Source organism: Danio rerio, chromosome 9, assembly GCF_049306965.1.
Source record: "Danio rerio strain Tuebingen ecotype United States chromosome 9, GRCz12tu, whole genome shotgun sequence".
In the NCBI taxonomy this organism is placed as follows: Eukaryota; Metazoa; Chordata; class Actinopteri; order Cypriniformes; family Danionidae; genus Danio; species Danio rerio.
Window position 1 is genome coordinate 43,173,629 of NC_133184.1, and position 13,641 is coordinate 43,187,269.

General features: G+C 39.1%; 1 long non-coding RNA gene across 1 annotated transcript; it reads right to left on the reverse strand.

Moving 5' to 3' along the window:
* Positions 1 to 3,409: 3,409 nt before the first annotated feature.
* Positions 3,410 to 6,245, reverse strand: LOC137496499 (uncharacterized). Its single transcript, XR_011016906.2, has 6 exons — positions 6,220 to 6,245; positions 5,788 to 5,893; positions 4,687 to 4,813; positions 4,425 to 4,510; positions 4,050 to 4,092; positions 3,410 to 3,952 (listed from the first exon to the last, which is right to left on the reverse strand). It is a non-coding gene; the product is annotated as an uncharacterized lncRNA (long non-coding RNA).
* Positions 6,246 to 13,641: the final 7,396 nt, after the last annotated feature.

Consider the following 13,641-nt stretch of genomic DNA (forward strand, 5'->3'; position numbering starts at 1 on the left):
TTAAAGAACAACTTATTTCCAAAATTTAAAGAGATAGTTCATCCGAAAATAAAAATGACCTCATCATTTACTCTCCTTTGTGAGATTTTAAACTTTGAGTATTTTTCTTCTGTTGAACACAAAAGGAGTTATTTTGAAAAATGGTGAATGATGGAACACATCAATTTTCATAATATGAAAGAAATTACAATGAAAGTCAAAATAAGGTGCCAGACCAGCATTCTTCAAAATATCTTCTGATGTGTTCAACAGAAAGAAAGGTTAAGTAAAAGACTTATCATTGTAAACTGCCCCTTTAATTTAATGTCAATTATCTAAAGAATTTTCTCCTCTATCAGGAATGAATTTGTTAAATGTTCTTCATGGAACATTAAATATTAAAACTATTATTTTAAAGAGTGTAGGCCTGTAGTCATGGCTTAATTTTTAAATAGATAATTTCGGGAATAAAACCAGAAAATAAAAAATTACCATGACTGATGTCCTCCACACAATTTCAGTTTTTCCGGAACACAACGTTTAAAAACGTTTAGTACAATTTTTTATTGAAGTTTCTGAACGCTCTTTAATTATTTTGTGCAATATACGTTGACGATATGGGTCAACAATGGATAAAAAACAAACAATCATGTAGGTACAAACATAAATCTTATGAAACATCAATATCCAGTTTTTGGCGCCATCTTGTGACTGAATAATACACAAGCGTATGCTTCATTCAGCCGTTTTTCTTTCTGCAAGTTTTAAGTTTGCTGAAAGTACAGTTAATATTACAGCTCAGATCAATGTTTTGATTCCAATTGTTTACTTTCGTGCCAAGTAGCTGTTTAAGAAGTAGTATAATAAAGTTGTATATAAATAATGAATATTTGTTTGTTTTTTTCAGAATCAAGTCCTTCATTCTTCCCTTCTTGTCGTGCTGCTAACTTTATTTTGAGAGAACAACCTCGTATAGATTTACATTATCCCTATTATTACATGGCTATTAAAATACTTATAAAGTTATTATTATTACTTAACTTGAAATTGCTTAGTGGTTAGCATTTTCGTCTCACACCAAGAAGGTCACTGGTTCGAGTCCCAGCTGTGCCAGTTGGCATTTCTATGTGGAGGTTGCATGTTCTCCCCGAGGAGTCCTCCGGTTCCCCAAAAGTTTAAAGACTAGCGTCACTATAAGTGAATTGGGGAAACAAAATTGGCCATAGTGTATGAGTGCATTGGTGATTGTGAGAGTGTATGGGTGTTTCCCAGTACTGGGTTGCAGCAGGAAGGGCATCCGCTGTGTAAAACATTTGTTGGAATAATTGGCGGTTCATTCCACTGTGGCGACCACTGATGAACAAATTAGGCCTACTTATTTGGTTAATTTTAAAAAAGCAATTACATTTTTTTTTTTCAAAGTGATAAGTGTAGAACGTATTTTTGAACCAAAGTCATGGTCTCTTGAACCATTTATTGTATGCAAAAGAGCTGCATGAACATTCTTCAAAACAAAACTGCCTATGTGCTCCACAGAGACTCCAGCAGTGCTTTGAAACGACATGAGGATGAGCAAATAATGACAGAATTTATACTTTTGGGTGAACTTTAATTAAAACAACAACAGCACGGAGCGTTAAAACACTGAAGCGTTCCCTCAAGTAAAACCTCCTCCTCAGCATCTGCACCGCTCACACTTCTGACAACAAAGCAAACAAGAGTTGACGCTCCGTTTTTAATGACCCGCATCTCAGGAATATAATAACTCTCAATATGTTCAGCATAAAGCAATAGATGAAATCACACAGCATAACATATTTTCCAAAACACCCTGTATCTTAAGATGGAATCGTCTGTGTTTTTTTCTTCTTCTTCACGTTTGATGTTTACCAGACGGCAATTAAAACAAGCTCTGCTGAGGATTGGTTCGCCCCACTCATCCGCCTACCTACAGAAAGACTGATTTTTTTTCAGCTTTCTGCTCGTGTCAATCACCGTTCTTGCTCTTTGCAGCCTAGCAGCAGCCTACCACACTTGCCTCCTTTAGGAAACAGAAAAGAGAAGAAAAAAACAAGCATAAGCATTAAAATAAAAACGAAGAACAAACTGTCAATCTTCCAACTCACAAAACAAAGATCACAACATCACAAATAGGCTGCCATTTAAAAAGATGTGGCTGCTGAACATGTGACCTCTTAAAATAATCACAACAACAGCAAGATCAAGAAATAAAGCTATGTTCATGGGAGCAAAAGCCTTATTTACCTTCAAAGTTCTGGGTGTGGGACGGGCTTAAGTGCACCAACATAAGGCCCGGCTCTGTGGGTGTCAGATTTTTAGCCCACTAATCACAAGCTCAGAAGTCCTTCTCTCTTTTGGAGAGGCGCTCGTCCATGGAAATCCAGTCTTTGCCAAAACCCCTCTTTGAAGTAGACCGCATGCAGTTGTTATGATGAAACTTGTGTCTCATTTTGAAACTTGCGTGTCATCCGGTGACATAAAATAAGGAGAAACAAACAAAAAATACTTTGGAAATTTAGAGACGCTTTGCACGCTTTTGGTTATCTGATGTTTGCACAGATATTGAACTGAACATTGATGTCTTAGCTGATCTTGAAGAGGTTTGCAGTATGTCTGTTTTCATTTTAATTAATGTTACGTTCCTTTCTCTTTTTGGTTGGGGAAGGAAAAAAAAGTCAACTAAAACTTATAATTTAGGGGAAAGAAGAACAAATTATTGAATTATGTAAAGATTAAATAAACAAAATTGAGGGAACACTTCAGTCCCCTGCCTGAGAAATGTGAAACAACCACAAGAATAAAATTTAATCTTTTATTTTTTGTTCTCATTAAAATAAAACTTAGGAAGCAAGTCTTTGGGAGAAGGATATACCAAAACAACAAACAAAACAGGAACTAGCTAAGGAGGAGTAATAAATAACATATTGAAGTAAAAGAAAATAAATAAACAACAAAAGCTTTCCTCAACTCCCTTACTCTAAATAAACAGAGACAATATAGCAAATTAGCTCAAATGGAATTGAAGAATCATTTGAACAGGGCTTTAAAAGAATCGACTCTTTAAATCTGAACAAACAAATCGTCCATCGATTGTTCAGACAGACAGTTTACTTTAATTACGGCTATTGCTATCAAAATAGAAACCTACACAGCAAAATATGGGGACCCAAAACAACTCTATGGGTGTTAATATCAACCCTTTGAAAGTGTCTCATGGGGTCCACTCAAAACAGAGTTAAATCAACACTTTCAAAAGGGTTGGCACATTGACACCGAAGTAAGGGTTAATTTTAACTCTGGGCAGAGTTAAAATATGTAACTATATTTAACACCCCCTGGTGTAATATATTGTTATTTTATTCAACTCTCTTGAGTGTAAATATGGTAAAAAGGTCAAATAGACTGTAAATTACAAAATAAAAAACATTTTATTTGAAAACATTCACCACTTCAACAATTCATTCAGTTTTTAAAATGCAACAATGTCAAATATGCTTTAAATGTTTTATTAGTACAGACAGTATCAACAAAATATGTATGACCATTGCTCAAAAAGGCTGTTTCAGTCCTTTGGTCCAAACTTGATGTTTCATCAGAGCCATTTGAAAGTTCAATATAGCGTCACTCATAGTTTTCTTCTGAACGCATAGTTTTCTTCTGAAATTACATTTTAAACAACTTGACGTGCAAATCTTTCACTTCTGGTGTTTCCTTGTTCCTCCATATCAAACACAGCAGTTTAAATGAAGGTACAAATGCTGTAAACTTGTGTGAAAACAAACTGGAGCTAGGAAATCTCATCAAGCATGTCCTGTGAATGAAGTGCTTCCCAGCCACAGGATGACCTTTTTATCCATGACGATGTAGCAGCTGCTGATCGCTCGTCTGGTGATTCCTGATGCACGGATATAGGGTACTGCTCATCTAAGAACTCTTCAAGACTCCAGCATGACTAAGAAAAATGTTTAAAAACAAATTGCAATCAAATTCTATGATATATTTAAAAGAACATTTAAAGTAAATGAAACATTCAAGAAATCTAAACTCACCTTTTGAAAATCTTCATGATGATCCACAACTTGACTCTCCCAGCTGGTTGAGGTGACAGGATATGGAAAAGTAGAAAAAACACATACATCACTGTTGGATCTCCAAAAACAATTAGGTTAACCACTATGACTAGAACTGGAAAAACAGGCAGCTGTCTGTCCAGAATCCTGAATTTAACACAACACTTGGAGCAAAATTTAGAGGAGCTTGAAATCTTTTATATCATTTAGTGATGCTGACTTCCCCAAAATATTGGCCACAGTGTAAAAAATATTCATAAACTTACAGTTTTCTGTAAGCGTGTGCGTGCATGTGTGTGTGCGTGTGTGTGCGTGTGTGTGTGTGTGTGTGTGTGTGCGTGCGTGTTTCTTTACCAGATTCAACTTGTTAGGCCCTTTCAGGTCCAGTATTGACGCCACCTTTCCTGGAGTCTAGCAGATGTTTCAGGTCCAAATATAATCTAAAATATTAGGATAAGCAGAAGAGGAAAAGTGCAAAGCAAAGAACAAAACATTATTTAAGTAACAGTTCACCCACAATACAAAACTTATCACCTTCATGTCATTTGTTATTCTCTAATGCTCTAATACCCTCTTAGCTTATTGTGAAACAAATACAGAACTTTATCAAACATACCTTCATTATTATCACCACATATGACCAAGAAGGTGTGCTTGGTCATTTCACCAACTCTGGAAATACACCATCCGTCTCTAATCAGCCACTGTCACAGGGTCTTGTGTTATTGTATAGAGAACTGTGGCTGTTAAAAAACAACAACACATTAGTATCTAACACATATGCATAACCTTCAGATAAAAAAGAGAGATGAACATCACAAAGTTTGCCTCACACTTTTTCAGATATCTTTTGATTCAGATGCTGATTATTGATAATAAATCTACAAATCAAACCTGTATCATCATTAGGCTGCTCAAATATGAATCAGTTGATTAATTTTACAGACAGGTGGCTGTTTACAACGCACTAAATTGTCTTTAATAAAACGGAAATGTTGTGTACAGTACATGCTAAGTTTAGCCTACAGTTTTAAGCACAATATCATGTGGGAGAAAAAGCTTGACTAAGATGTTCCTGACTACAGAGATAGCCTAACTTACTAACGTCAGACATCCCGAGTTGGGAAAAGTCATTTTCGGGGGATACAGAGTTGATTTGCGGGAGGTAGCGGGAGAGATGAGAACCTGAAGAGCAATGAGATGAGTTGCGCGCGACGTACCTGAAGAGCGGTGGGGGTGACTTGCGCGCGACGTACCTGAAGAGCTGGGAGGGATGCGGTGGAGAGGGGTGTGCAAAGTGTTTAATGACCGGGCGGGAGACGCGCGATTTCCAGGAGATTATCATTCATTTGCGGGCATCTACTTGGGCATCTGGGAGTCTCTGTGCATTTGCGGGATAACGTTAACGTTAGTCCCGCAACTTCTGGGAGACTTCTGTAACGTCAAATGTCTGATAAAGTGCAAACGCGGTCATTTAAAGACATTAATGTTAACATTCCGACTTTAATGGTTGTCAACACTTAATACAATTCAAGCGTAACTGTTACGTTATCACACGAGTCTATGGACTAACGGTAACGTTATATGGACGGCCACGAATGAACCAGTTTAAAAGGGCCGCGGTGTTTAAAATAACCAAATTAACATACACTAATAACAAACAATCATATGTTTCAGTCAGGAAGCCTTTTACAAGTAAGCATGTTCATTTACTCACCAGATATGTTTTAGAAACTCTCCAGAGCTCATGGAAACCGTCCTGTGTTGCCGTTAGCATCCGGGCAGAGTAGGCTAGGTACTCCGGGGATTCCCTCGCTAGTTTGCTTCGAATTAAAGGAGAAGTGTCGATTTTATTTTACAGATGGGTAACAACGCACAAAATGGCATTAAGCGTGACAGAAATGTGTTGAACATGTACATTTGATGTTATTATGCACTATGTATGCGTGAGCATATACAAAAACATTCTTGAAAAGAAGTCAATAGTAATGCAGTTAAGCTAATGTTAGATACACTAACGACCATGAATGAACCGCAGAAGTTTAAAATTGTCACTCCATTCTAAAGTTATTAACTTAACAATATGTTTACAACTGTATTTCCTTAAAGAAAGTCAGTAAAATACCAACATTTAGGTAGTTTGACTCACCAGTTGCTGTTCTAAACCTCAGATGGAAAATGGCGTCTGGAAAATTCTTCAGTGACTGGGGCTGCATGAATTCCCGGATGTTGGAAATAACACCACCAAGTGTTGAAAAGATAACTCCTTGATTTCGCACTGAATAAAATAAATTTTAACTCTTATTATATTCATTTATCAAAATCTAACTCTTAAACGTCAACACTTTACTCTGAAATGCTTCAACACCGAGAATTTAACTCTGATGAATTTGCTGTGTATTTATGTTTAAGCAGGGTAGCAAGATCAAAGTTTAAGACATGAGATTTATAAATATGCACAGGCACCTTCCTTTATACGAGATGACACTTCATTGACTAATCTAACAGAAACTAATACCAAACACAAACACGCATTCACACAAGTGTAGAGAAGAGTAAAGTAAAGTAAGAGTTTGAGAGAGTGTGATGATGGAAAAACCATAGATTTTGTAAGACCAAACCAAGTGAATCAAAGATAATCAATTGAACCCTTCTATGGTCTCTTTAGGGTTACATTTAGTTTACACAGTTCAGTGGGAATCTGGAGGCGTTAATTGCGTTCTTTATTTTTGATGTGAAGAACTTCCTCTGTTGAGTACGGTTAGCTGGTGGTCAGTTCTTTGTCCTCGTAAAGCTGAGATCACACTGGGCTTTTCCTCCCATAGAGTTTTATTCATACGCATACGAATGCGTCAGACCGGAAACGCAAGGTCATGCGTCAAGTTTCGGTGCAAAGTTTAAGCTTGGTGAACTCTGACCTGCAAAATCACATCACTTGACTGTGTGAGACCAATCGAGGATCCAAACATGACCTCTTTGGACAGAAATGTAAAACATGGAGCATTCGCTCGCTTTTTTAAATGTCTAATAAACTTGTTTAATCCCACCCCTCTTCGCAGCACCATACGACAGAATTTCGCACACACAGAGCTTTAAGCCGCCTTTCCACTACACACGACATTTAGGGTGCTTTCACACCTACACTTTTGTTTCGGAACGTATCTCGTTTGCCCAGTTAGCGTGGTTCGATTGGCATATGTGAACAGGGCAATCGCGCTCTGTTTCGCGCCAAAGTAATCGCTCCGAGATCGCTTGAATGAGGTGGTCTTGGCTCGATTGAAACGAACCCTGGAGCGGTTCGATTGCAGTGAGTAAGCGATCCGATCCGAGCGCGGTTATATCACAGTGTTTTATGGATATGTAATTGGCTTACGGCTATATGAAGAGAGAATTCTGAGTAGGGCGGGAAGTTTCGCGAGTCTCCGGATGCCCGCAAACGAGTGATGATCTCCCGGTAATCTCGCGTCTCTCTCCCAGTCCTCAAATAGGCATCGTCGCGCACCCTTCTCACCCCTCCCCACCGTGTCTCTCCTCAGACATGTCACGTGCGCGCACCCTGTCAATCACCACCAAACCACCACCTCTCCTGACAGCTGAGCGGGACGCTGCAAAATAAACCCTGACACTCTGACCAATGTAAGGAGAGTTTCCCCGCACGTGACTTGTTTTAGCTCTTTTGGTCCGCTTAGAAACTTTGCAGTGTGAAAGCGAACCGCTCTAAGAGCAAAGAGCAACAAAGTAACAATTGTAATCTCTGTTTCGGAACAACTGAATCGATTTACAGGTGTGAAAGCACCCTAAGACACGACTCTCAGAATGCGCCCCTTTGTGGCAGCCGCACAGTATTTTCAGTGTTGTCGTGCACCGTGGGGGAGAAGCTGATTCTCACGGTGTCCGAAATAAAGGAGTGCAAAAGCAAGAGCCTTTATTCTCTGTGCGTTTACATGTTTTAATAAATGAATGAATGCTAGAAACTCATAGACCGCTAAAACATTGGAGGGAATGTGGAGACGACATTAAAAAATATATTTTTTATTACTTTATTACTTACATTTATGAACAGAAAAGTTTTTTTTTAATATAGACTTTTCATAATTCAAAAAATAACCAAATAAACTATTTCTCATCTCGCGCGCACGGATCTGCTTGTTCAACACTGGAAAATATCATATCCGGTCGGAAGGTCGCATACGGTCTAGTCGCAGGAGTTAAAATATTTCAACGGATCCGCAGCTCAATTCGGATCTGAATTTTCTGCATACGGAGATGATCGGAACTCCACGCGGCTCCCAGACTGCTCTCCATTGGAAATGAATGACTTCCAGTCTGTCGCTTGTCGTTTGTTGTGTGCAGTGGAAAGTAGGCTTTAGGCTTGGAGTGGAGTCAGTCATTTCAAGTTTTGAAAGCGGCAAAAAGGCTAGTCATGATGGCTACTGGTTTGCGGCGCACTAAGTGAAGTTTTACAAGCTAATTTAGAGAGGAGCACGCAATATGATTGACTGGAGCTGGCCACCCATCTACATTCATTAGTTAGCCAATCAGATTAATCCTAACTCACTATGAGTAGCCTAGCTAGATCTACTCCCTTATCTTCATTTTCCAAAGAAACCCCCTATCCACCCCTTCTTATCCTTTCCTCTGTTACCACAAGGGAGCTCTCGAGAACCACCTGATCTCGTACTCCCCTTACATGCTCTATGGACCTGGCGGGAGCCCTGGGCTCAACTATCTCCGAGCTCAGGGCTCTCTCCTGGGACAGCATCCCAAACCTGCTAACAGTTGTCAAACAAAATCTAAGTGTGAACTCTTAAACTAGACTCTCAACGGAGAAGAAAGAAAGGAAGGTATCAGAGATGGGAATGTCTGAGCTGTGTGATTAACCCAGTTTGTCTGGGTCCCCACCTGCTTCCTGGAGTCCTCTGGGGTTCTCCTTGTCCAGATGAGTCTTTCTCTCATCTGGATCTCCTAGCTTGGGTGTTCTTCTCTGGGCTGGTGTGGGGCCTTGGGCTAGTAGCTTTTATAAGGATACTTTGTAGCCTCCTATCAGGGGCAAGTTGACCAATGAGAAGTTTAACTTTTGGTTTCAAAGCATGGTCAGAAATGTTGCAAAACACCTGATTACACATAAAGAGAGAATACAAGTTTTCATTAAAAGCATCCTTTTGAAGTACATTCCTTTGTGTTGTAAATACCTTGGAATCAGATTACAACTGACCATCCAGTCTTTTCTGGCTGGAAAAAGCTGATGCTGTGTTTGCTGACACATTTGTTGAATAAAAGCAAAATAATTATGTGTCTGATCGGCCACATTTGTTATAACAAACTGGTACAAAAATAAAGATGGCAGCCTCTTTCTACGGCTCCCTTTTGTAACTCACAAGTATTAGTCAAACAAAGAAACAAAACAACTACCTTTTAAAGGGCCATGAAACCCCCTCGTTTCAGCAGGGTGTTTTCACACCTCTACTTTGGAAAAAATCAGAAAAGTGGGCGTGTCCAGCTCTGTTTAGGGGTGAGTGTCGGAGGAACTAAAGTGGGATGGGGTGGGAGTGTCTATTTGGGCGCGCTGAGTTTCAGAGTCAAAACAAGCACACACAGGGGAGCAAGTGACTATGTTTACATGGACATCTGTAGTCGAATTATTTGCCAAATTATTAAATGGTGGACTTTAACTGCAGTTTGGCTCTTTCATTCAGGGAATTCATTTACGTCCCTCGCGACAAACGAGATATTTGATTTGAGGAACTGCTCTAAGCGTGTATTTTTCATGCAATGTTTGATACCGCACGGCGAATGCGAAAAAAAAACCTCAGCATTTCCCGGAAACTTATATGCACTCGGCAGGTAGCGTCAGAAAGCCGTGTGTGTTATTCACACTCAGTGCAATAGTTTGTTCGATACGAACAAACTGAATAAACAAAGAGCACTGGTCGCTCACTTAACAAATCTGTAGAGACAGGACAATCACCAGCAACTAGAGCCGCGTCTTTATTAAGAGGAGACTACAAGAGATCCGGATCTCAGCGTTTGCAGATGAGAACAGCTCTCAGGTAAACAATAATCCTCCTTAGACATGTAAGTTATTGTTGTCGAGCGTCGCGTACACTTTTAATCCACACGTGAGTCTGAGCTCTCACAGAGAGAAAATGAAAACAAAACTTAACTGCAGCAAACTATAAAAGCAACACTTCACGCTTGTTTTGCCAACACAACGTGGCGTCTCAGTCGTCTAAACACTATGACAGTAATGAACATTAATGAAGTTGCACAATAGAGCGCTGATTGGTTTGAACCAAACTTTACTCATGCATTAATGCATCACACTGTAAGACGTAATAAGACACACTCTGGCACAGACGTCCAGTCTGCACGCTGGAATACACGCTATTATCTCATGACCGTGACGCAGCTTCAAAAATTTGTTTCAAACCGGAAGTACGAATTTGCTTGAAATAACGCAAAAACAACCAATTTACACTTTTTAGTGAAATATAGGTGTCCTAATAGTGTTTTTAGCAGTGTGGGACACATACGACTGCCAACAGCTCAAAAAATGTGTTTTGGTGTTTCGTGACCCTTTAAATACCATACAAAAAGCAGACACACTGCCTGTAAGTTCAACAACACAAGGCAAACAACAAGGTTCTTCAAATGACAGAAGTTAGAAGTTAAATTGTACCCAATAGCTCAATAAACTTTTCACAACACACAGGTCAATACCCCAAAAAATATGCAACAAACACAAGTCTGAAGCAGGGCAGCACACTCAAGCTGATAAGCACCACCTGGGCCTCGTCTCATCACCACCATCTCGTCTTAGAAAGAGTGGGACAGAGAGGAAAAGAAAAACATAACATAACCACATCCAATGCGCAGTAAACACACATCAAATAAACAATAATAAATACATCCAAGGGTGTAACATTAATGACTGTTATTGCTCTAAAACTGCTTCATTGTATAAAGCTACCCAGGTAGCAAAGAATTCTGGCCCAGATTTGGCATAATGCTGGCAAAGCAGGTAATTGTCCAGCATAGGCAGAGGTGGCACACAAGTCTTGAATCAGATGTCAAATGTAGTATTTAGCACTTTATTAATCCAGGTTTGCCACAACTGAATGAACCGTCAACTTATCCAGAACGTTTTTACGCAGCGGATGCCTTTCCAGTCACAACGCATCTCTGGGAAACATCCACACACACTCATTCACACACACACACACTCATACACTACGGACAATTTAGCCTGCCCAATTCACCTGTACGGTACCGCATGTCTTTGGACTGTGGGGGAAAACAGAGCACCCGGAGGAAACCCACACGATTGCAGGGAGAACATGCATACTCCACACAGAAACGCCAGCTGACCCAGATGACCTACTGCGCCACTGTGTCGCCTAACCCAGATGTTAAAAATTGATATGTGGGCCACATAATCTTGACCCACAGTTAAATTATTTTTGAGTGAATAAAAAAAAATATTTTGTGAATAAACAAAGATTATCACAGTCTCTGTGGATTTGCGGGAGATTCCTGGAACTTCCGTGAGACTTGAGATGTCTGTTGAACGACCTCCCACCCTACTCATAATTCCCTCTTTATATAGCCATATCCCTATTATATATCCATAACACACTGTGATGTAACCGGGCTTGGATCGTATCGCTTTCTCATTACAATAGATCCGCTTCAGAGTTTGTTTCAATCAAGCCGAGACCACCTCATTCAAGCGATCTCGGAGCAATTGTTTTTTGCGCTGATCTGAGCGCGATTGCTGGATTTACAAATGCCAAACGAACCATGCTAAATCTATCTATCTATCTATCTATCTATCTATCTATCTATCTATCTATCTATCTATCTATCTATCTATCTATCTATCTATCTATCTATCTATCTATCTATCTATCTATCTGTCTGTCTGTCTGTCTGTCTGTCTGTCTGTCTGTCTGTCTGTCCGTCCGTATGTCCGTCCGTCCGTCCGTCCGTCCCTCTGTCCGTCCCTCTGTCCGTCTGTCTGTCTCTCTGTCGTTGATATTTGAAAAATGTTGGAAAGCTGTTTGATCCTTAGTATGAAAAAATACTATGGCTACCGATTTCCAACATTTTTTCAAATATCTTCTTGTGTGTTCAACAAAAGAAAAAATCATAAAGGTTTTAAGGAAAGGAAAAGGAAAAAAGTGGAGGGATTAGGCCTAAATGACAACAGAACTGTTCATATTAGATTGAGCTATCCCTTTGAAAAGTAACAGAAATGTATGCTCAAATCTAGACAATGCGGAAACTCCATCGTCAGTCACAAGCTGAAAGCAATCTTAAAATATATTCCTTGCAAATGCTGTTTTTCTAGCAATCGCAAAGATAAGCTGTGGGAAGAAAAACGTTAAACCAAAATCTCGAGGAGACCAGATGAAAATGTCATCTCTGCGCAGTCTTCGCCCTTTGAAATGGAAGGGGGATTTTTGCAGTGGGCGTAGACACAGCAGGCGGCTGCTTTCTCATTTCTCTAGGATGCGGAGACAACAGCGGCTTTTCCTGACAGGCACACCCACGCCAGCCTGAGACCCACTGTCACTTACGCTTACATGGAGTCAGCAAGCATCTGACTAATGCAGATGCTGTCATTTTGCCTTCTAGGAAGGATTCTAACCTCATTTCCTTTCTTTTTTCAATAATCCATTTAAATTATACTTTATTAAAGGAATATTTCACGCAAAAATTCAAATGTGCTCACTATTTATTCTATCACCTTCAAGTGATTCTAAACATTATGGGTTTATTTCTTCTGTTGAACACAAAAAAGTTATCCCGTAGAAAGCTGAAAACCTGTGACCATTGACTTCCATGCACTGTTAAATATTTTGGTCAATTACACAGTATTTAACTGTAATAGAGATGATTCCTTGGATTTACTCAATTTTTTTAAGTTAAGTGGTTGTCAACAATTTATTTGTGTTGAATTTAAACAAACAATTTAAGTTGAACATTATTAAACTTAATATGTTTGTTTAAATTCAACACAAATAAATTGTTTGCAACAGTTCTGCATGCAACACTTTTTCAGTGTATTTTACAGTGTATTTTACAGTAATGATTTGCAATACTGTAAATACACATGCGAGATGGCGCTGTAAATATACAGTAAATACAGTGTTTTGCTGTAATTGATTTAAAGTAAGTACTGATCCAGTAAGTTACTGTAGATTCTGCAGGAAATTGTTAACAGTATGTAAAACAAATACTATGGAAGTCAACGATTACAGGTTTCCGTATATTTCTACAAAATATCTTCTTCTGTGTTCAGCTGTAGTTAGAAACTCATAATGGTTTGGAACCACTGGAGGGTGAGTAAATGAGTAAATTTTATTTCTGCGTGAGCTATCTCTTTAATTACTCTAGTTTTGCTGTATTTTTTTGCACATTGAGGTTTATCTTCAGTTGCAGTGGTAGACTCTCACAAGGTTTTGTCCCACGCAAGGGAAAGTATTAAAAAAACATGTTGGTTGAAGGAAGGCTTTGTGGTTTTTGTTAAGGTACTAAAAGTCCCATTTTGCATGTAGAGTCAGTTGAA